The sequence below is a fragment of the Ursus arctos genome, unplaced genomic scaffold (genome assembly GCF_023065955.2).
Source record: "Ursus arctos isolate Adak ecotype North America unplaced genomic scaffold, UrsArc2.0 scaffold_1, whole genome shotgun sequence".
Lineage (NCBI taxonomy): Eukaryota > Metazoa > Chordata > Mammalia > Carnivora > Ursidae > Ursus > Ursus arctos.
The window spans coordinates 47,439,000-47,461,581 of NW_026622763.1; positions in this window are offsets into that span (position 1 = coordinate 47,439,000).

The window sequence follows — 22,582 nt, forward strand, 5'->3', positions numbered from 1 at the left end:
AGAGACATTTATAATGCAAAGTAGAGAACAAAAAAATAAGATTATTTATTGAAAATGTCACCAACCGCAGGGAATGGAAGTGAAGGAAATACATCAATCCTCCCGCCTCCCTTGAAGGCAAGCAGAAAACAGAACTGCTCTTTTTAAAAATCGATGAAATTAACAAAAGCAATTGAATGTGGCAGAGAGGAGATGTCAGGTAGGAATCAGCACATGTGGGACCTAAAGATTGTGAATAACTTGAGAAAGACATCAAGGCCTCTGCTGCTAGTGATTACCTCACTCTCCGTGTGGCTGTAAAACACGGCAGCATTTGCTCCTGTGCCAGGAAATGTCAGGACATTAAAGGTTCAGCTCTGGTCATGTGAAACAGGACAGGGACTATTTGCCCTAAATACTAAACCTTTTAATTTCCAAAGTTCTAAAATATTTAAGCTAGAAATACTTCCAACACTGGAAAATGTTTAAATGGCTACTTTATAAAGAATAAAGGAAGAGCATGGGCCTATTTTTTAATTCATAAGAAAAGTATTAAATCACTAGCATTTCAAAGAGCCCACTTTCAATTACCCATGAAGAGATTGCCTACAGAAAATATTAAATTCCAGGCTGGCGTCTCCAACCTACCCAGACCACTGCCTCCCTTCCACCTTCACCTGTGTCCTCGGGGAATAAGAACGAACTTCAATATCAGCGGAAGTAAAACATAATGGCCACATTTACAGAATAATTTCCACTGATATTTTTATTCCGAGGCAGGAGGAAGAGAGTTGTGAGCAGAAATGGCATACCCTGGATTTTGGTTGCTTCTGCTTTCAATGGCAATCTTCTACTAAGATCCGGCTGAAGACTTTCCCCCAAGGTTCTCCCTTTCATCTCCCTCCTGCCCTCAAGGGATGCAGCCACTTACTCCCCACCAGCTTTCCCAGCTTTTTTTTTTTTTTTTTCATTAGCTATGGCAGCCTGTTTCTGTCTTCCTTAAGGGAGCAAAAGATGGGTACTCAGTGAATACTTGATAACTGAACGAATGAGCGAATGTCGTAGGTTCCTGTGGGCAGCAAATGACGGCACTTTCCAGAAACATCTTCAGTCCTTTGTCCCCAAACATAGCTAAGAATAGAGGGTAAGGGGAAAAGGAAGAAGGAAAGAAGAAACTTATAAAGAATGCCTACATTTTGCCAAAGTTCAGGTTTTTTCAAAATAAAGACATTAATATCCATCTGATACTTACATTAAAATATGTGAAATCCCTCTTGCTATCATGATTTTATAATCGAGGTAACTGATGTTCATTTGGTTTGACAACATAGTTCTGAGATACTGCCATCTCTAATAAAGAACTTAAGTCTGGAAGGGCTTTAACTACTTTCCCAAGGTTACCTGTTTAGAAAGTGGCAGATGACAGTAAGTTGTGAGAGACCATGGGGACACTGGCCAAAAAATGAGTGTGCCTCAATTAATCTGGGGGATTTGAGAAGTAGAGATGTGTGGGAAGTTGTAAGGGAGAAATTTATCCAGAGAAACAGCTTAAAAAGACATCTTGATTTTTTGTTTGTTTATTTTGGTTTTCATTTAAATGAAGGTTATAATGAACAGATGCAGGAAAAGTAAAGGGCATAACTAACTGGTGCTCCATCAGTGAGGAGAGGTAAACAGATGGGTTCAGACTCTAGCACTGAAAACTTAGAAGCAAAGAAAGTACTTATATGTAGTGTATTGGTAACAGTAACTCCAGGTGTTAACTGATAAACCCTGAAATCTCAGTGGTTTAAGACAAGAACATTTTATTTCTTGCTATCTCACAATCCATAGTGGGTTGGTGAGGATTCTGCTGCAAAAAGTCCTTCAAAAATTCAGTCCTTCCTTGCGGTGGTTCGGTGTTCCTCTGATGTCCTGGAATCCCCCCAGCTGGTGGGCAGACAGGGAGAAGAGAATGAGGCTCACCAGTGGGGGGTTTCTATGGACGCGTCCTCGCACTGGGGTCTGTCACGTTTGCCTATACTTCATTGTCGAGAACTCAGTGGCATGGCCACCCCTACCTGTAAGGGAGCCTGGGAAATGGGGCCAATCTCAGGCCCAGGAAGAAAATTAAAATATGCAGGTAACTGAACCTTTGCCACAATGAGATTAAAGCAAATCCAGACTTGAGGCACCTGGGTGGCCCAGTTGGTTAAGCATCTGACACTTGGTTTCGCCTCAGGTCATGATCTCAGGGTCGTAAATCGAGCCCTGTGTCTGGCTCCCTGCTCAGTGTGGAGTCTTCTTGGGATTGTCTCCCTCTTCCTCTGCCCCTCCCCCTGCTCCCTCTCTCTCTTTCTCCAAAATAAGTTTAAGAAAAGGAAATCAAGACTTTCAGATACCCAACCACATCTGGTTTTCGGTACCCTTTTACTGAGTATTATTCTTTAAAATTTGTATTTGTCTGGTTTAAGCCTATCATTTAGAAAGCCTCCACAGATATTTCTATATGTATTAATGAATCTCAGTTAAAGCAAACTTGTGGGCAATATCTGGGAGGTTGAGCAATTAGTTCAAGGATATCCCAAAAGCCCAGCAGCTCTCAGGAGCGAGCATCAGGCGAAGCGGAGACCAAGCAGGCAGGCGCTTTACGTCACAGAACTGGGGAAAGCAGGCTGGCGGATTTCCATCAAACTTGGAGACCTGTGGAAGACCCGAGAGTTCAAAGCAGCCCCCAACTAGAGAAGGGTAAGGAGGCTGCCCAGGTGGGAGGCATGTGGTAGGAGAGCGGCTTCGATAATGATTCAGCTATGGGAACGTAGGACGAGCCGAGAGCCCAGGTGAGAGCCCTGGGTGTGCGGCTGACTGGGTTACTGTTCTCAGAGTCACTCGCAGGAGCGTTTCAAGATGCCATGCCGGAGACGGGAGAATTGCCGCCGAGCCTGCAAGAATGTGGAAAGCAGAAGAATGGTGAGAATTGAGATACCAGTGGGTTGGCAAAGGTAGAGCTCTAGCTCCAGATTCTGAGGGGGGAAAGGGACAATTTCCAAAAGTCGATCATTAGTGTTTTTAGATAAATGTGCTGGGCAAAAAGCATTCTAAATCCGAACACAAATGGTTTGGTATTGGCAGTATCTACTGCTTTGCATTTGCTGTGACCTCTGCCATTTTGCTGGAGAAGATTACGGGAAAGTCCACATTGGGCGGGCAGGCAACGGTACATGACACCCCCGCGGACGTGTTACAGCGGTTGCCGCCATGCTATGCCTCTGCCCTCCTCCCGCAAGGATACTTCTCGGCACTTGGCCATCTAAGACAACTTAATTTAGCCCTATAATTTTCTCTGTGTGCTTTGTGTGTTCCCTCATATTTTTCTTGCATTTATTCAAACTGGGTGCCTAATTAAGCTTTTGAAGGCAAAAATCTGGGAGTACATTGGCCAGTATGGTCTTTACTTTCAAGCCAGGCCTTCCTGTGTGTCAAAAGATGATTCAGAGTCTGTTCTTGATAAGAGAACAAGAAAGTGGTCTCTTAGAGCCCGGGTGTATGGAGCAGAATATAGATAATGTTAATATATAAATGGATAAATTATTTTTTTCTTTCAAGTATTGAAATGCAATTATATTTATAGAGAAACCTGGCTTAAATGCCTAATCAGACACAGGTGTTTTCTAAAGCCTATTTGAATTCTAATTGTCGAAATACACTTCAAACATATTAACTAACAAGTTAATTCAATTCTATTGGATATGAAATTACTAGCACCCACTGAGTAATAGGTTGAAAGAATTTAGGTAACACAAAGGAACAAATCCCGCCCATGAAAGAGGAGCCGTTTATTTTTCCCCATCAAATAAATAAGCAACTTATGATGCACTAAATAGGATATATAATTAATAGACTCAGGTGTCACCTTATTATAGAGTTGACTTTTTCAAAGCTGATTTTAAAAATAAACTGTTGATCTGTCATACTAAATGAGCTTAGACTTTTGGAAACCGTGTCGTACTGTACCTATCGGTATAGACGTGTTGTGCATAAACTTCTCTAAACGGTACAAGGCTCTCATACTACACTTCTAAAGTTTACTTAATTTCATCATTATTATGGACAAAGTACAGGAAGCACAATTTTCTCTTTTTTTTTTTTCTCCAATATTAGAAATCCCAGAAGCTAAATTATTGTTGAAATTTCCCCCTCTCTTCTGGATTTCATCCTCCTGCCTCTTCAGGGATCTTGTTCCATAATTATATTTCCTGTTTCCCAGAACCACTACCTGTCTGTTTTCCCATGTTCTGATCATTTCTACCTTAAAGGAAAACCAGACTTTCTAATTATGCATCCCCCATTAGCTACAATATGTCTCCTCTCTTTCACAATGAAGCTTCCTGAAAACATATTTTTTTTTAGTTGTAGTTGATTCTCCCCCATCTTTCATAGGCACTCAGCCAGCTATAACCTGGACTCACCTAACTCTTAACTAGTGACATCCTCATTATGGAGCCTAAAGACCACTTTCAATCTGTTCGTCTCTGATTCTTGAAGCTCCAATACTGTTCTGTTTCCAGGTCCTATGAGTTCTTTTCTTTGTCCTCCTGGCTCTATAATGCATTTTCATACCCTTGATTGACCTTCCTAGACATGGTGATGTTTTTCATTCTTCCCTTGGCATTTGGAACCTTGGTGCCTTTCATGATCTTTGGCTTTACCTCCTCTTTTGTGTTGGACATCCTTTCCTTCATGCAAGGATCACTGACTTGGTCCCCCAACTGTGGACCCTCAAACTGTTCCCAGGGCTGGTCACTTCTAAATAGCCCCTGAAATAGGAGGGCTGGCTCATTTCACTTCAATTTGCTGCAATATCTGACACTGTTGACCACACCCTCCTTGCAACCATCTCCGACCTTAGCTTGCTGATACGCATCCTCTCCTGGTTCTCTTCCAACTCTCCAACTGTTCATTCTCTGCCTTTTCCATGTGCAGCTTCACCTCTATCTTTCTCTGAAGTTTAGACTTTTCTTTCTATCCCTCTCTCCTTCTGTCATGATACATTCTGCATATTCACCTTGTATGAACAATCCCATTGCTATGTCCCTCGCTCTAGAGTCTGGACCTTCCTCTTGAGCTCTGTTTGTTTTTAATTGTTTGCTCTTTCACAAAGACCTTAAATACAGCAGGTTGAAGTTCCCCACAAGCATTGCCCTTTTGTGTATGTTTGTATGTCACATATTGTGATGTGTTAATTGAGTGGGATGGCCACAGACTCAATTCAGCAAGCTAGTGATCATCCTTAATTTCCTTCTCTATTTCTTTATCTATCTCATCTCTTTCTCTTTCTCCCACTTTCTCTCTCTCTCTTTCCTATTGCTGTCTTTTCTCCCAGGAGACCCTTTCCCTAGGTTAACTCATATCTCATACGTGTGTCTCAAGATCAATTCTAGCATCATATCATTTTGAAAACATCCTTCTCACCACCCTAGACTGACTTAGATACCTATCTTCTGTATTTCATGTCACCTTCGTGCATGGAAATACACAAATTGTCAAACATCTCGAGGCTGGGAAAATGTGTCTTTATCATGTCTGTATTCTCAGTTATAAGAATATAAGCAGCTAAAGGCTAGGAGACCAGAGGCACTGACTTGGGATTCATACACACTAAATGGGTATGGATTTGGATGAAGTGGCCTAAGCAGAATATATAAGGACTGATGAATTGAAGACATCAGAATTGTGCATGAGCATGGCAGTGTGTTTAGTTTTCAAAATAAATGATGATTTTTATATGTAGGACCTATGAGCCCAGGATTTAAGACAACGTTTGACGCTGACAAACTAAGAAACAACCACAACTGAATAAAACAGAAGCATGAATATAAATGCTCAACAAGTAACGTAAGTCAAAAAGAATATGAGCAACTCAAAAGCTTTCAGAGACTACTGCTCTGGTTTCACTCTAACAAAATAAGAAGCAATATTTGGGGAAATATTTAGATAACAAGAAGAGGAGAGTTAGATACGATACTGGAGAGGGGAAAAATGCCAGGAATATGATGTTGATTATGAAAATTGGAATAAGAAAATCAGATAAAGAATAAGTATACTGAGGTAAATGTGCCCAAGGCATGTGGGACCAGGATTAAGACAAGAGTAATCAAATTTCCAAATAATACAGGAAATATGATCTTGCTTGTGGCATGTTTCCCTTTCATTTTTAATGTTTCTACTCTGCATATTGCACAGATGCATTCGTTTTCTGTTGCTTCTCTAACTAATAACCACACACTTAGTGGCTTAAAGCAACACAAATTTATAATCTTACATTTCTAGAGGTCAGAATCCCCAGATGAAGATATACACAGGACGAGAGGTCCCTTCTAGTGGTTCTAGGATAGACTCTGTTTCCTTGCCTTTTCCAGCTTCTAGAAGCCTCATACAAACCTTGGCTCGTGTAGGTCAGCATAGTAGCGATCCAGGATAATCACACCATCTCCACATCTCACATGTGCAAAGTCCCTTTAGCCATGTCACATAATCCCAGCGGCTGGGGATGGTGTGTTTATCCTTGGGGAGGACACTATTCAGCTTAACTCAGTCAAAAGGCAATAAAAAAAAAAATAGGCAAATGCCTGAATTTCATTCATTTATTAACATTTGAGAGTCGATTTTTCATTTTAAAACAGTCCCTTACATTAAGAACTTCATATTTTTAGAGGCATTTTCACACTCGTAATCATACCTGAACCTTAAAACAACTATCTTACAGATAGGAGAGATATTATATCCATTTTATGGATAAGTTTATGCATGTGCTCATAAGAGTGTAGTGGCTTCCTCAAAGACACAGCTAGTGAATACCACTTGCTTGTTTTCTAACTATAAATCTAGTGTTTTTCCCACGACTTTATAACTTTTCCTTGTGAATAAAAAATAAAGGAAAATTCCTGGGTTCACCAGACATTTCACATTTCACAGAAAACAAACAAACAAAAGGCAATTTAGATGTTGATCCATCATTATAGTTTTTCCTAAATATATTCCTCATTTTGAATGAAACTGCAAAAGTTGAACACATTCCAATCCCTTTCAAATTTTGGATTTATGACTGAAGCACCGAGTAGCCTGGGACGCACAGGATGTAGAAACTGGTGTAGATTCGGTACGCCGCTTGCCTCTCTCCTATAGGTCTGAAAATGTACGGTACGGGGTAGCAAACACAAATGCCCATGAAATCAAGCAGGACTTCTAAATACAATAAGGACTGATTTTAGAGTATAAGCTCAGTCATAGGCAGTAACTAACGCTCACCTTCCATGACAAGGAAAAGGGAGCAGCAGGGCCTGTGACACCTGCAGTGTGCTTAGCTTATCAGAAGGGGCAGCTTCTTCTCAATACAAGACTACTGTTTTGGAGAATGTGGACACAGTGTTGACAGATAGTCCCCTTTAAAAAACAGATAAGCCGGAAATTTGAATTTTTATGTTAAATCTCCCAAATGTTAGGGGTCTGCATTTAAAGCATTTTAAGACACTGAATGACCAGAGCAAACATGTATGAAAACCAAAGAGAGTCCACAGTGGGTTCTAGTTTGATGTCTATCCTAAGACATTGATAGTCCTAGACTTACCTGTCCAAAAAATGTTTGGAAATGAAAGGATGAGAAGTCATTGAGTACTAGCCAGGAGAGTACAAAATGGAATATTATATAGATCACCCTTTTCACATTCCAAAAAAGACATCTCCTTCGTACCTCCTTTTCTAAATGTTATTGATGGAAACCCTCATGGGTAGCATTCATAATTATTTCAAAGCAAAACAAATAAAAGAAAAAAGATGTGGGCATATCAACAAGACAAATTTTTTTTCTTGATAGTTTTCTAAAACTACACTCATAAAACAATGACAGAATTACCAAAATAGGTTTGGGTCTTAAGGATGTGATAAACAACTCTGGAGCCACAAATCCTTTGGTATAGTAGGAGTGTATTCTAATATTCCAGCTCCCAAATTTGCATCATTTTTAAGAGATAAGAGCAAACTAAAAGTGAGATCAAGTGAATTCCATACACTGTAAGCTAAGGGGACATTTAGAATTAGGCGAGGAGCCTCCCTGCCAAAAATGCTGGGCAGTCAAGGCGGTCAGAGCAGGGAGACACCCAGCAGCTCGGTGCCAAGGAAAGTGTGGATGACCTTGGCCACAGCTGTTTGCTGCTCTGCACCAAAAGCAAGCTAGAAGTCTAGGAAGAATTGACTTGGTAGATAAGTGACAATGGCCTCAGGTGGTGAGAGTTGGCAACTTGCAGGAAGAAGATCGTTACCTGGTTTGTAACTTTTGGAGATGGAAACGGACGTGAGTGAGGTGTGCAGTGGTTCTAATTGTGGAAACTAGTTTTGAGTGTGTTGGTCTGGTGAGGAAGGTGTTCCCGGTGCTATACTTGAGCAATGATGGGGTTGAGAGAAGTCTCCACAAGCCTGAATTTTGAGTAGTGGAAGTTGTATAAGCCAAGAAATGACTCAAACAAGGTTTAGAATTTATATAATGGTACCCACCCCCCCATTTTGATATACTAAAACTTTCTTTAAAAAGTCGATGCAATTTCATAATCAAGAGGTAATTGCTATTTCCAGGTATATATTTATATAACTTTCATCCTGGGATTCACCACCCCCCTAAATGATTTCTTTCTAGTTTAATATATTAAGGTTTGCTCTTTCCGCTGTAAAGTTCTATGAGTTTTTAATAGAGGACAAGTTGATGGTGACCAGAGGGGAGGTGGGTGTGGGGATGGATAAATAGGTGATCGGAATTAAGGAGGGCACTTTTGTGAAGAGCACCAGGTAAATGTTGAATCACTATATTGTACGCCTGAAACTAATATTACACTGTATATTAACTGGAATTTAACTAAAAACTTAAAGAAAAGTTCTATGAGTTTTGAGAAGCATCCTGTCACATATCCACCATTGTACACTCACACAAAATAGTTTCAGCAACCTAAAATTTCTTCACCTATTTGGCACCACCCGCCTTGAACCTCTGGCAACCACTTATCTGTCTGCTTAATACTTCCATCATTTTGTCTTTTCTAGAATATCATACAAATGGAATAACACAGTATTTTAACCTTTGCAGACTGTCTTCTTTTACTTGGCATTATACATTGAAGATTCACCCATGTCTTTGTGTATCTTGAGAGCTCATTACTTTACTTTTCCTCTCTGAATAATATTCCATTATATGAATTATTATAGTTTGCTTATTCACTCATCTACTGAGGGACATCTTGGTTGCTTTCAATTTTTGAGATTATAAATAAAGTTACTATCAACATTTGTATGTAGGCATAAACATGTTGTGTGAGCATAACTTTTCAAATTGGTTGGGTAGATTCCAAGGAACGTAATTGTTGATGGTGTAGCAATGTTTATCTTTCTAAGAAACTTGCCAAACTGTCTTCCAAAGTGGTTGAACCATTCCATATTCCCATGAGTAACGAATGAGAGTTTGAGTTGTACCACGTTCTCACCAGCTGTTGGTTTTGGGATTTTAGCCATTGTTATATGTGGGCCTTCACAAAGCCTACAAGAAAGTTTTCTTGATTGCTATCAACCAGTGTCCCCTCAGTATCTCCCATTATTCTCATTTCTAAGAAGGTAGTTTTTAAGTGTGCCATTGTTCACTGGGGTTGGGGATGGTAGATAACTAGTCTTTTAGTTTGTAGTTTATAAGAAAACCATATATATCTTGGTTTTGAGCCAGATGCAGTATCTGGTTGGGAATTAGTTTATCTTTCTGATCATAGTGAGGATTGAGTAAAACTAAAAAAGGGCAACTTGTGGTAGAAACTCATGAGCTGTTTACTAAAAGCATTTCTTTTTCCTCTGGGAAAAAGTTAGATTTCCACAGTTAGATTGCCATTCCCAGACTCCCTTGCAATTGATGTGGCCATGGCATTGAACTTTGGCAAATAAAATGTCTATAGAAATGGCAGGTGCTACACCTGAGTAATCCTTCCTGTTTCATATTTCATCTTTCATCTGTATGTTGATTCCCAGAATCACACGTAGCATTGAAAACTATGTGTTGAAGATGAAAGACATTGAATGACTGGGTGGAGCAAATCCCTTTATTTCTCCTCTTCCCTATACTAATAGAATGAGAATGAGTGAGAAATAAATTTCCATTATAGTAAGCCATTGATATATTGAGGTTTATCTGTTGCAGGATAGCTATCCTAACAAATACTTTAGGAAAGACTTCCCAGAAGAAAAAGAAAAAAAGAAAGAAATTGAAATGGCTCTTGAAATTCACATGCAATGAAGAAACATAATTGCATTAGTGGGAAAAGCATGAGCAAAAACTATGACTAGATAGATCTTTGAAAGAATGGATGGAAGTTGAGGCAAGTCAACTTTTTGATAACAGTTCTCAATTTTATGATAATAATGCTGCTTTGATAATAATAAAGATGTTACAAATTTATCATGTTAGGGATCTGATTAATAATAATGACAATTATCTATATAACTAATATATATTGATCAGTTATCTTCTAGATACTAAACTAAGCACTCAGAATCTATTATCTCACTTAAATTTCAAAGTCCCTCTAAGAACTAGATATTACTATTATCCTTATTTTACACAAGTGAGGAAACTAAGGCACAGGGGTGTGAGTAACTTGCCTAGATCACACATCTCATAAGAGGCAGACCTAGAATTTCAACTCACTGTTAGTTGTTGGGTCTCTAAAATCCCCATTCTTAATTCCTTCATTCTATTTCTTAGGAAGTAAAACACTTTAAACTTCCCTGCCATTACCCACTTGATATAAATGAAAATGTGTGTGGGGTGGTTGAGGTTTTGTGGTTGCGTTTTCCAAAATGATCTAAACTGTGCTTTTGTTAAACACATTTTCCTTTGATCACCAAAACTAGCATTTGTCTTGTTGTACCACTATTACTTAATGTCCAGAAAACCCCATAAAAATCTATTTGTGTTTATATCATTGTATACTAGCCACTCACTTCCAGTGAATATAGACATAACAGATTAATGACTTTGTGGTTATTTTTCATTAGCTTTTCATTTAAAGTCAAGCAAAGAATTGTACTTACACATTTTTTTTGGCCTTTCTTTTCTTCTTTTAGTTGATCTAAAACTGTGTTTCATGCAATTATCCTATTAATCTTCAGAAAATCATGATGTTCTCTCCCAGAGGCTAAAGCCCAACAAAAAGGATCTATGGTCTAGTGCCAATACCAGCTGTTGGAAATTATCTTCCAGCTCAAATTCGATCTGTTGCTTTTAGATTCCAGGGTCTCCTGTTTAATTCTCAGATATAACAATTTTTTCAAAGTCTAAAAAGACACTAATTAGTTACATTAAAGTACTTGATTTAAATGTTCTGTTAAGGGATTTCCAAGTTGCTACAACTGCTTGAGACTTTACATAGCATCTAATGGGTTGTCCTGTTACAGTATCTTTGGTATACTTGCTCAGAGGATGTAACCCTGGGGTGCTGTTAGAAGGGTTTAGGATGGCATGTGGTTTAGCACTGGATTTATTCAGGGAGATTTATACTACAGACTTAAAAATCACAAGTCAGTGGCTTTATGAGAGTTGACCACCCAGGAGGCAGTGGGGGAGATAGTTAAATACAAGCAAAGCAAATATGTTGTCATCTATCTTTCTTAGACATATCAGCATTGAATCTAATATAACATACTTCTAGTGTACCTAAAGTCTAATAGAGATGTTACAAATGTATCATGTTGGGAATCTGACTTATCTTACCCTGTGCAGCCATGTTTTGCAATGTCCCTGTTATAAATATTTAAAAAGTGCTTGATACATAATCAGAATTGTTTCTCTAAGAGTGAAGTCCTCAAGTCAAGTAGTACATAGGTCTAACCGAGGTGAATATAAGGAAGAAAAAGTGACTACAGAGTATACACATAAAATCTCAATCAAAGCACTGAAGGATCCAAAAACAGAAGCCATTATTATTATTATAAGTTTTTAAAATTAAATGAGTTTTTTTTTTTCCAGAGGCATTCACATAAACTGTTAAGAATGCACGTTTTTTGGGTTGAGAAAAATCATCTATAGAGGAATAGAGCTGTAAGTATTTTAGAAAGGATTGCAAGCCTGGGACATAAAAATCTAGACTATAAGATTTCTAATACACTTGTAAGCTAGATTTTAAGAAAATGTTGAAATGTGAAACCAGAGTTTCACTTCATGATTAAATGAATGCTAATAAGGAAATCAGGGTTTTTTTTTTAATCACTTAAAAAATTTACTTCTACTTTCTTTCTCTAATCACATGTAAAAGTGCTTTCTGCAGCTAAAGGCAAATGGGCATGACTGTGTCTACATGCAAAGTAACTTACATTCTGTGGCGTTAAGCACATAAACACATGCTCTCAACTCCGTTTCTTTTTATTTTTTATTATTTTTTAATAATAATATTTTTTATTATATTATGTTAGTCACCATACAGTACATCCCTAGTTTTTGATGTAAAGTTCCGTGATTCATTACTTGCGTATAACACCCAGTGCACCATGCAATACGTGTCCTCCTTAATACCCATCACCAGCCTATCCCATACCCCCCACCACTCCCACCCCCGCCATGAAGCCCTCAGTTTGTTTCCCAGAGTCCATAGTCTCTCATGGTTCATCCCCCCGTCTGTTTACACCCACTTTCTTCTTTCCTTTCTTCTCCTCCCTGTTTCTTGCCATACTTGACGAGTTGGACCTCATAGATATATATAGAACACTACACCCCAGAACCAAAGAATACTCATTCTATTCTAATGCCCATGGAACATTCTCAAGAACAGATCATGTTCTGGGACACAAAACAGGTCTCAACCGATACCAAAAGACTGAAATTATCCCCTGCATATTCTCAGACCACAACGCTCTGAAATTGGAACTCAACCACAAGGAAAAATTTGGAAGAAACTCAAACATTTGGAGACTAAGAACCATCCTGCTCAGGAATGACTCGATAAACCAGGAAATCAAAAATCAATTTAAACAATTTATGGAGACCAACGAGAATGAAAACACAACAGTCCAAAACCTATGGGATACTGCAAAGGCAGTCCTAAGGGGGAAATACATAGCCATCCAAGCCTCACTCAAAAGAATAGAAAAATCTAAAATGCAGTTTTTATATTCTCACCTCAAGAAGCTGGAACGGCAACAGAGGGACAGGCCTAATCCACTCACGAGGAAGCAGTTGACCAAGATTAGAGCAGAAATCAATGAATTAGAAACCAGAAGTACAGTAGAACAGATCAACAGGACTGGAAGCTGGTTCTTTGAGAGAATCAATAAAATTGACAAACCGCTGGCAAGACTTATCCAAAAGAATAGAGAAAGGACCCAAATTAATAAAATTATGAATGAAAAAGGAGAGGTCACGACCAACACCAATGAAATTGGAAGGTTATTATAAACTTTTATCAACAGCTATATGCCAATAAATTAAGCAATCTGGAAGAGATGGAGGCCTTCCTGGAAACCTATAAACTACCAAAACTGAAACAGGAAGAAATTGATTTTTTAAACAGGCCAATTAATTATGAAGAGATTGAGTCAGTGATAAACAACCTTCCAAATAACAAAACTCCAGGCCCGGATGGTTTTCCTGGGGAATTCTACCAAACATTCAAAGAAGAAATAATACCTATTCTCCTAAAGCTATTTCAAAAAATAGAAACAGAAGGAAAGCTACCAAACTCATTCTATGAGGCCAATATTACCTTGATCCCCAAACCAGGCAAAGACCCCCTCAAAAAGGAGAATTACAGACCGATTTCCCTAATGAATATGCATGCCAAAATCCTCAACAAGATCCTGGCTAATAGAATCCAAAAGTACATTAAAAGGATTATCCATCATGACCAAGTGGGATTCATACCTGGGATGCAAGGGTGGTTCAACATTCACAAATCGATCAGCGTGATACATCATATCAACAAGAAAAGACTCAGGAACCATATGATCCTCTCAATTGATGCAGAAAAAGCATTTGACAAAATACAGCATCCTTTCCTGATTAAAACCCTTCAGAGTGTAGGAATAGAGGGTACATTTCTCAATCTCATAAAAGCCATCTATGAAAAGCTTACAGCAAATATTATTCTCAATGGGGAAAAGCTGGAAGCCTTTCCCTTAAGATCAGGAACACGACAAGGATGCCCACTCTTGCCACTATTATTCAACATAGTACTAGAAGTCCTTGCAACAGCAATCAGACAACAAAAAGGGATAAAAGGTATCCAAATCGGCAAAGAAGAAGTCAAAATGTCTCTCTTCGCAGATGACATGATACTCTATATGGAAAACCCAAAAGAATCCACTCCCAAACTATTAGAAGTTATAGAGCAATTCAGTAATGTGGCGGGATACAAAATCAATGCTCAGAAATCAGTTGCATTTCTATACACGAATAATGAGACTGAAGAAAGAGAAATTAGGGAATCCATCCCATTTACAATAGCACCAAAAACCATACATTACCTTGGAATTAACCAGAGACATAAAGGACCTATATTCTAGAAACTATAAATCACTCTTGAAAGACATTGAGGAAGACACAAAAAGATGGAAAAATATTCCATGCTCATGGATCGGACGAATTAACATAGTTAAAATGTCCATGCTACCCAGAGCAATCTACACTTTCAATGCTATCCCGATCAAAATACCGAGGACATTTTTCAAGGAACTAGAACAAATAGTCCTTAAATTTGTATGGAACCAGAAAAGGCCCCGAATCTCCAAGGAACTGTTGAAAAGGAAAAACAAAGCTGGGGGCATCACAATGCCGGATTTCGAGCTGTACTACAAAGCTGTGATCACAAAGACAGCATGGTACTGGCACAAAAACAGACACATAGACCAATGGAACAGAATAGAGAACCCAGAAATGGACCATTGGCTCTTTGGGCAACTAATCTTTGATAAAGCAGGAAAAAACATCCGGTGGAAAAAAGACAGTCTCTTCAATAAATGGTGCTGGGAAAATTGGACAGCTACATGCAAAAGAATGAAACTTGGCCACTCTCTCACACCATACACAAAAATAAACTCCAAATGGATGAAAGACCTCGATGTGAGAAAGGAATCCATCAAAATCCTAGAGGAGAACATAGGCAGCAACCTCTACGACATCGGCCAACGCAAGCTTTTTCATGACACATCTCCAAAGGCAAGAGAAACAAAATGAACTTATGGGACTTCATCAAGATAAAAAGCTTCTGCACTGCCAAGGAAACAGTCAGAAAAACTAAGAGGCAGCCCACGGAATGGGAGAATATATTTGCAAATGACACTACAGATAAAAGACTGGTATCCAAGATCTACAAAGAATTTCTCAAACTCAATACATGAGAAACAAATAAACAAATCAAAAAATGGGCAGGATATGAACAGACACTTTTCCAATGAAGACATACAAATGGCTAACAGACACATGAAAAAATGTTCAAAATCATTAGCCATCAGGGAAATTGAAATCAAAACCACACTAAGATACCACCTTACACCAGTTAGAGTGGCAAAAATTGACAAGGCAAGAAACAACAATTGTTGGAGAGGATGTGGAGAAAGGGGATCCCTCCTACATTGTTGGTGGGAATGCAAGTTGGTACAGCCACTCTGGAAAACAGTGTGGAGGTCCCTTAAAAAGTTAAAAATTGAAGTACCCTATGACCCAGCCATTGCACTACTGGGTATTTACCCCAAAGATACAGACATAGTGAAGAGAAGGGCCATATGCACCCCAATGTTCATAGCAGCATTGTCCACAATAGCCAAATCGTGGAAGGAACCGAGATGCCCTTCAACAGATGACTGGATTAAGAGGTTGTGGTCCATATATACAATGGAATATTACTCAGCTGTCAGAAAGAACGAATTCTCAACATTTGCTGCAACATGGATGGCACTGGAGGAGATAATGCTAAGTGAAATAAGTCAAGCAGAGAAAGACAATTATCATATGAGTTCTCTCATCTATGGAACATAAGAACTAGGAAGATTGGTAGGGGAAGAAAGGGAAAAAGAAAGGGGGGGTCATCAGAAGGGGGAATGAAGCATGAGAGACTATGGACTATGAGAAAGAAACTGAGGGCCTCAGAGGGGAGGGGGGTGGGGGAATGGGATAGACTGGTGATGGGTAGTAAGGAGGGCACGTATTGCATGGTGTTATACGCAACTAATGAATCATTGAACTTTACATCGGAAACCGGGGAGGTACTGTATGGTGACTAACATAATATAATAAAAAAACATTAAAATAAAAATGTAAAATAAAATAAAGCCTCAAAAATGCTTGGGATGCCTGGGTGGCTCCGATGGGTTAAGCATCTGCCTTTGGCTCAGGTCATGATCCTGGTCCCGGGATTGAGTCCACATCGGGCTCCCTGCTCAGTAGGGAGTCTGCTTCTCCCTCTCATTCTCCCTCTGTTCTCTCCCTCCCTCTCTCTTTCTCTCTCAAGTGAAAAAATAAAATCTTTAAAAAATAAAAATAAAGCCTCAAAATTTCTTGACATAGTGAGGTCATAAAATATTTCCTTGGCTATTTTAATATAAAGCCTTTGACACTGAGATATGCAAGTCTATTATATTTTTCCCTGTGAATGAAAACGTTTTCCATTGTGCTGACTTGTCTCTGTGTAATCAACATGCAGTAAAACAGAAGTAGGGCTGGCTTGCATGCTTCACTTACCAACTAAACAACATAGTGTACCTACCCCTAAAATCACCAGGTCAACAGCCAGTATACTAGCAGACTGCAAACAAAATACTGAAATACTACAATACTTAGCATTGTAGACAGACATTCAGAGAAGTGGATTTAAAATATCAATCCTGTTATGAGATATTATCCCACTGTTAAATACACACTAAAGGTTACTGAATATAAAGTATGCATGCAGCCAACCTCCATAGTAATGCAACATTAAAAAAAAAGATTGCTGTATGAAAACACTTTAGGTTTATCTTGCACTATAGTTACAAAGACTAAGGCAGGCTTTCAGAACAAAGACTAATTTTTTTAAGAAAGGAAAAAAGCTTTACAAACTTAATTTCTAGAAAGTAATTATCAAGCTGCATGGTAGCATAAAGTCCTATTGATCGAAATTTCTCTTTCTGTATGAACTTCACAGACTTGCATGACTTGGCATCAGTAAAAGCTAATGATGATTCATGCTATTAGCTTCAGCAGCCACAGTCCCTAGGAACTCAGCTTTGACCTTTTATTAGCACTTTTCTCCCAAGCAGATAGGCCTCTTCTCCAGGCACACTTCCTAATCACCTTAAAACACCTGGAGAATTTGTTAAAAGCCTGACGGGAGGGACTGGGATGCTAAGGGAAAATGAAGATTCAGTGTAAGGAGAGGACACATTCTATTGTGTAATCTGACCAGAAGCCCTGGGAAATCCTGGAAAATAAAATTACATGTTAAGATTTCATTTATGTAAACTTAGTCATAATCACAAGAACCTTGTTACATGTTACCAGTTGGTTTCAGCTGTTAGTAGCAACCCACTCCTCCCCCCTAAAAAAGTTTCCATGCAACATTTTTACATTCATTTTTTCCTTGATCAAACATTTATTGAGCTCCTAGCACTATACTAGGCACCTAAATAGCATTCTGTTGTGGTAATGTAGAAGTCATTAATTTTTTAAAATTAATTTTTCAGTGTCCTTTGCTTTAAGTGGCTTCTGAAAGAAACATTGATTAATGAAGCTCTGGAGAACTGCTATGCAAATAACTTGAAAACTCAACTCCTTCTCTCCTTCTTATTCTTCCCAGCTCCTCCCTCACCCATTGCTTCTCCATCTCCCACCCACCCCCACCCCCCACCCCATGTTCATACACACGTGCATATGTCTCCTTTCCACTTTTCTACTGCATGATGGGTCAATGTAATTGCAGCTGCTTTTTAGTGATTAAGGCTAAAAGGGAAAAAGGAAACTCGTTATTAAAAGGGGTTGGAAACAAACTGAGGGTTGCTGGAGGGGAGGTGGATGGGGGGATGGGGTAACTGGGTGATGGACATTAGGTGGGCACATGATGTGATGAACACTGGGTGTTATACGCAACTGGTGAATCATTAAACACTACATCTGAAGCTAATGGTTTATTATGTGTTGGCTAATGGAATTTAAATTTAAAAAAAGATGTTGGATTCTCTTATTCAAGCAAATAACCTACTTCGAAATCATAATAATTGAAGATGGACTCTAGTTCTATTTCAAAATACTGAACTTAAAATCACATTAACTTTTTTCTAATGTAATAGAAATATATTCACCTGAATTACCCCTTCCCCATTCTGTGTGGATGAAATGGTTTTCATTCTAACCAGCCGATCATAACTGTCCTTTTAAAAGAAACCAAAGATCTCAATTAATCCATGATCTCTTGTCAATACTTATAGTCAAGTTGATACATTGAACTTTCAGTCTTTTAACAAACTTTTATTTTCTTGGATTCCGTGATACCAAATTATTTTTTATTGTCTTCCTAGATTTCAGATTATATTTTGCCACCACCAACCCCCCAAAAAAAGAGAGAAAGAAAATCCTTACTTTCTCTTATTAGTGGTCCCCTAGGCTTGTTGATTTGTCTACATTTTATCCTTGAATATCTTTTCTACATTTTCTTCGTTTCAATGACACATCTTCTACTGATAACTCCCAAATCTCAGGAGAACGGTATGATATGGCGGGAGGAGTATTGGGTTAGGTATGTGAACATTTGCTTGGTTTGGAGTCCTATTCCTATAAAATTTTCATGAGTGACTTTATTCCACTTATGTGTGTGTGCGCGTGTGTGTGTGTGTGTGTGTGTGTGTGTGTGAGAGAGAGAGAGATAGAGAACACACTGGTCCTGGTATAAAGTATATTTTTAAAAAATACTTGTGATGAACTAAATAGAATCCAATTCCATTCTGGTGGGTTTGTGTCTTGATTTTGCTTCATTCTTCTAACACAAAAGACTTAAATAGTAATCTTTTAACATAAGCATGAACCATGTCCATTGTTATTGATGTCTCATAATTTCAGATATGAAAACAGGCTTTATGTGGTTTAAGTTATCTAATTAATCATATTATTTGGGGAAATAGCTTTATCCCAGGCTCAACTGACCTCCAATATTAAATGAAATGGGCTGTCCTTCATTTAAATTAAGATGCCAGGCTTTAAATGTGCACATTTCAACCATATTGGAAGTGGCATAGTGAAAGAACCATGGGAAAAACATTTCTGCTGGACAACATCAACAAATAAATGAATGTACCTGATAGTCAATGTATCACAAAATTGGTAAAAGAACCTCTTTGGAACTTATTATGTTTCTCTGTAGAAGTGGGTATCCCATATGCATGATGACTAGGCCATCGCGAGAATCAAACTCAGCCCCATTGGAGAGAGGGGAGTAGCATCATTAAAATCCAGTGCTCTACCTTTTGGGGTGGGCTTTTTGCCGCAAGCCACACTGTGGCTCGCAGTTCCAATTATAAATTAATCCTCACATCTGGGAAAAGCAGCTATAGGGTTGATTTTGTTGTTAATCTTTGTTTTACAGATATGGAATGCTGGGAAAGTTTAAGTGACTTGCAATTACCCAGTCATAACCAGAGCTGGAACTAGACTGGTTTATTTCCTTTTTATTCAATTTTCTGCCTGCTAGATCTAGCTTTTGTCAGAACTGACTCCAATGAAGTATTCAGTTTCTATTATCGATAAATACAAATTTTAGCACCTATTAATAAAAATTATATTATGTATTTTTCAAGATTAGGTAATTGGTTATTGATTTAAGGAGTGCCCAAACAAATTTCTTCCCCCACTACCCACTAACAAGATGAGTGAGTTCTCTCATTGCATGGGGAGAAAAACAGACATGTGTAAGTAGGCAAAAAAAAAAAAAAAAAAAAGTAAATATCAGTTATTTAATTCAACATAATTAGCTAATTAAATAATCACATAATTAAATAATACTAGACTATCTACCCAACCCATCCCATGAAATTTATAGTAATACATAAGCTAGCATCAGCATGCATTCTTTTAGCAACTTTAAAAAGATTTTCTTAATTTTTCCTTATTGATTTGAAATATTTCATGTTTTTCACTGTTAGGAGGTTGTTAATTGTGCAGGTTTGTTTTGCTCAGAGCTGCTTATTCATAGCACAAGTGATATGAGATATTACTTTTATGTCTGCATGTGTGCTGTTGATTTTGACTTTTTTGCTTCTGTAAGATAGTCATTTCATTATCTCAATCACTAAGGAATATGGTATGTAGAACTCATATATTTTCAGGATTAATTTTGCAAAATACCAGATAACATGAAAAAATAGTATATCTGAAAAATAATATACTTGTTAGGGCAGGGAGAAGTGGCTAGAAAAATTAGGTAAATATCTGTATATGCACATCTCAGAGTTTCTAAGTAACATACCATGTTTCTAGAGTTTGATAACATCTTCATATCTAACTTCTTTAGTCAAGGTTAATCTTTTGAAGATAATTCTTTTTTTTAATAATATTTTTTATTATATTATGTTAGTTACCATACAGTGCATCCCTAGTTTTTGATGTAAAGTTCCATGATTCGTTACTTGCATATAACACCCAGTGTACCATGCAATATGTGCCCTCCTTCATACCCATCACCAGCCTATTCCATTCCCCTACCCCTCTCCCCTCTGAAGCCCTCAGTTTGTTTCCCAGAGTCCATAGTCTCTCATGGTTCATTCCCTTCTGTTTACCCCCCCCCTTTCTTCTTCCCTTTCTTCTCCTACCGATCTGCTTGAAGATAATTCTTAACTTATCTTCTATCAGAGACCTAAATGGTCATTATGTTATAATTTTCCAATTTTAAGTTTTAATACTTCTACTTTTTTCAAATATTGACTCTTTTCCCCATGAAGTATGAATTAAACATTTATTTATTTCTTTTTCTACCAGACTTAAACTCCATTGCATTATTGATCACCTCATGCAGTAGATAAGGGTATTGATTGCAAGTCACACAATAGTAGCAAAAATAAATAATAAACAATAATTATTAAAAAAACCTAAATGACAAGTAAAAACTTTCTCTTGATTAAAAATTCAGAGTGATGTGTAATATTTCTAGTCTTAGCCTAAAAAAACCCTTATCACTACCTCTTTTAGTACAGTTCATTCCTTAAGAAGAAATGTTCTAGCTCCCAAACTAGATTGGTCAAATGACTGAAGGTGGGGGGAAGGGGCATAAGAAAACTGGGAAGAATGGTGCTCATGTGCATACATTTTTGGTATACTGAAAGAAGGCAATATACAACTCTACTCTGCAATCAAACTTTCCTTACAATGCTCATAAAATTTAGGCAGGGTTTATTTTAGGTACCACAGGATGCATGGAGTTATCTTAAAAGGAAGGTAAATGAAGAAAGGAATGATTATTGCCCCAAAAAATCACTTAAAATATAATTTGAAACAGCAGCAGCATAGCTAATACATACTGATTCCAACTATTTGTCAGACAATCATGTAGCTGATTCATGCATTTGGTTTTTGACCTTCACAACAACCTTGTAAGAGAGAAGAAAACAGAAAAGATCACTTGGGGAAAGACCCACACCTATTAAAGTCTTCATGTAGAACTTTGTTTGTTTGTTTGTTTGTTTATTTATTTATTTATTTATTTATTTATTTATTTATTTAATGCAACATGGATTATAGGCTTAGAACCCTGGACCATTCTGATGTATTTGCACTGAAGAGACTTAAATGCTTCACAAAGAAAGATCATTACAGTTTTGGGGAGAGAGTGGTGTGGAAAAAGTTTGCCACCTTCGTTTTCTTTTTCTTGCCTTGCTAAATCTAAATGACATCTCTTATCTGGTGTTTGTGTCACACACACACACACCCCTACTGTATCATTCAGAAGTGATTTTCCAAAGAAAAAGGAGGAAAAAAAAAAGCAAACCAAATAGACTGCTTAAACTGTCTTTCTGCATTGCTTCCGGAGGCGTTTTGTTTTGCTGAGTGGAGTGAAGGTGGGAGAGTTTATTTGGAGGGAAGGTAAGGAAGGTCCACTCTACCTACAACTTTGAGAACATTTCTTCCATGCGCCTCTTTGAGAGCTCAGGCACACTTCTGGGCTGATTACTACGAGGAGCGGCTCGGAGCCTCAGGAGTACCACTCTTCCGCTACCAAAGCTGCCAAAGGGAGAAGGACGGGGGCGCTGTCTGGTGACTGTTCGCATGATTCCTTCAAGGCGGCGACCACCTCCAGGGATCCGTTCTTCCACATCGCCGGTCGTACTTGGGACCCACGACCGCTACACAGGGCGGCCAAGACGCTGAACCGCCGGGCCGAGGCTCTGGGGACAGAGTCACCCCGGGGCGCCCTTTGTAGCCAAACCGCCGGCTCCTGGCAGTCAGAAAACGCCCCCAGGCCCACCTCGGCGGGCCCGGCTGTCTCGCCGCACCTAGGGCTCCCGAGCCAGGCGTCCCCCACCCCGCGCGGCTCCCGCGCCTCCCCCATCCCCTACCCCAGCAGCAACGCCGCCGCTCCCGGAAACAAGCCTG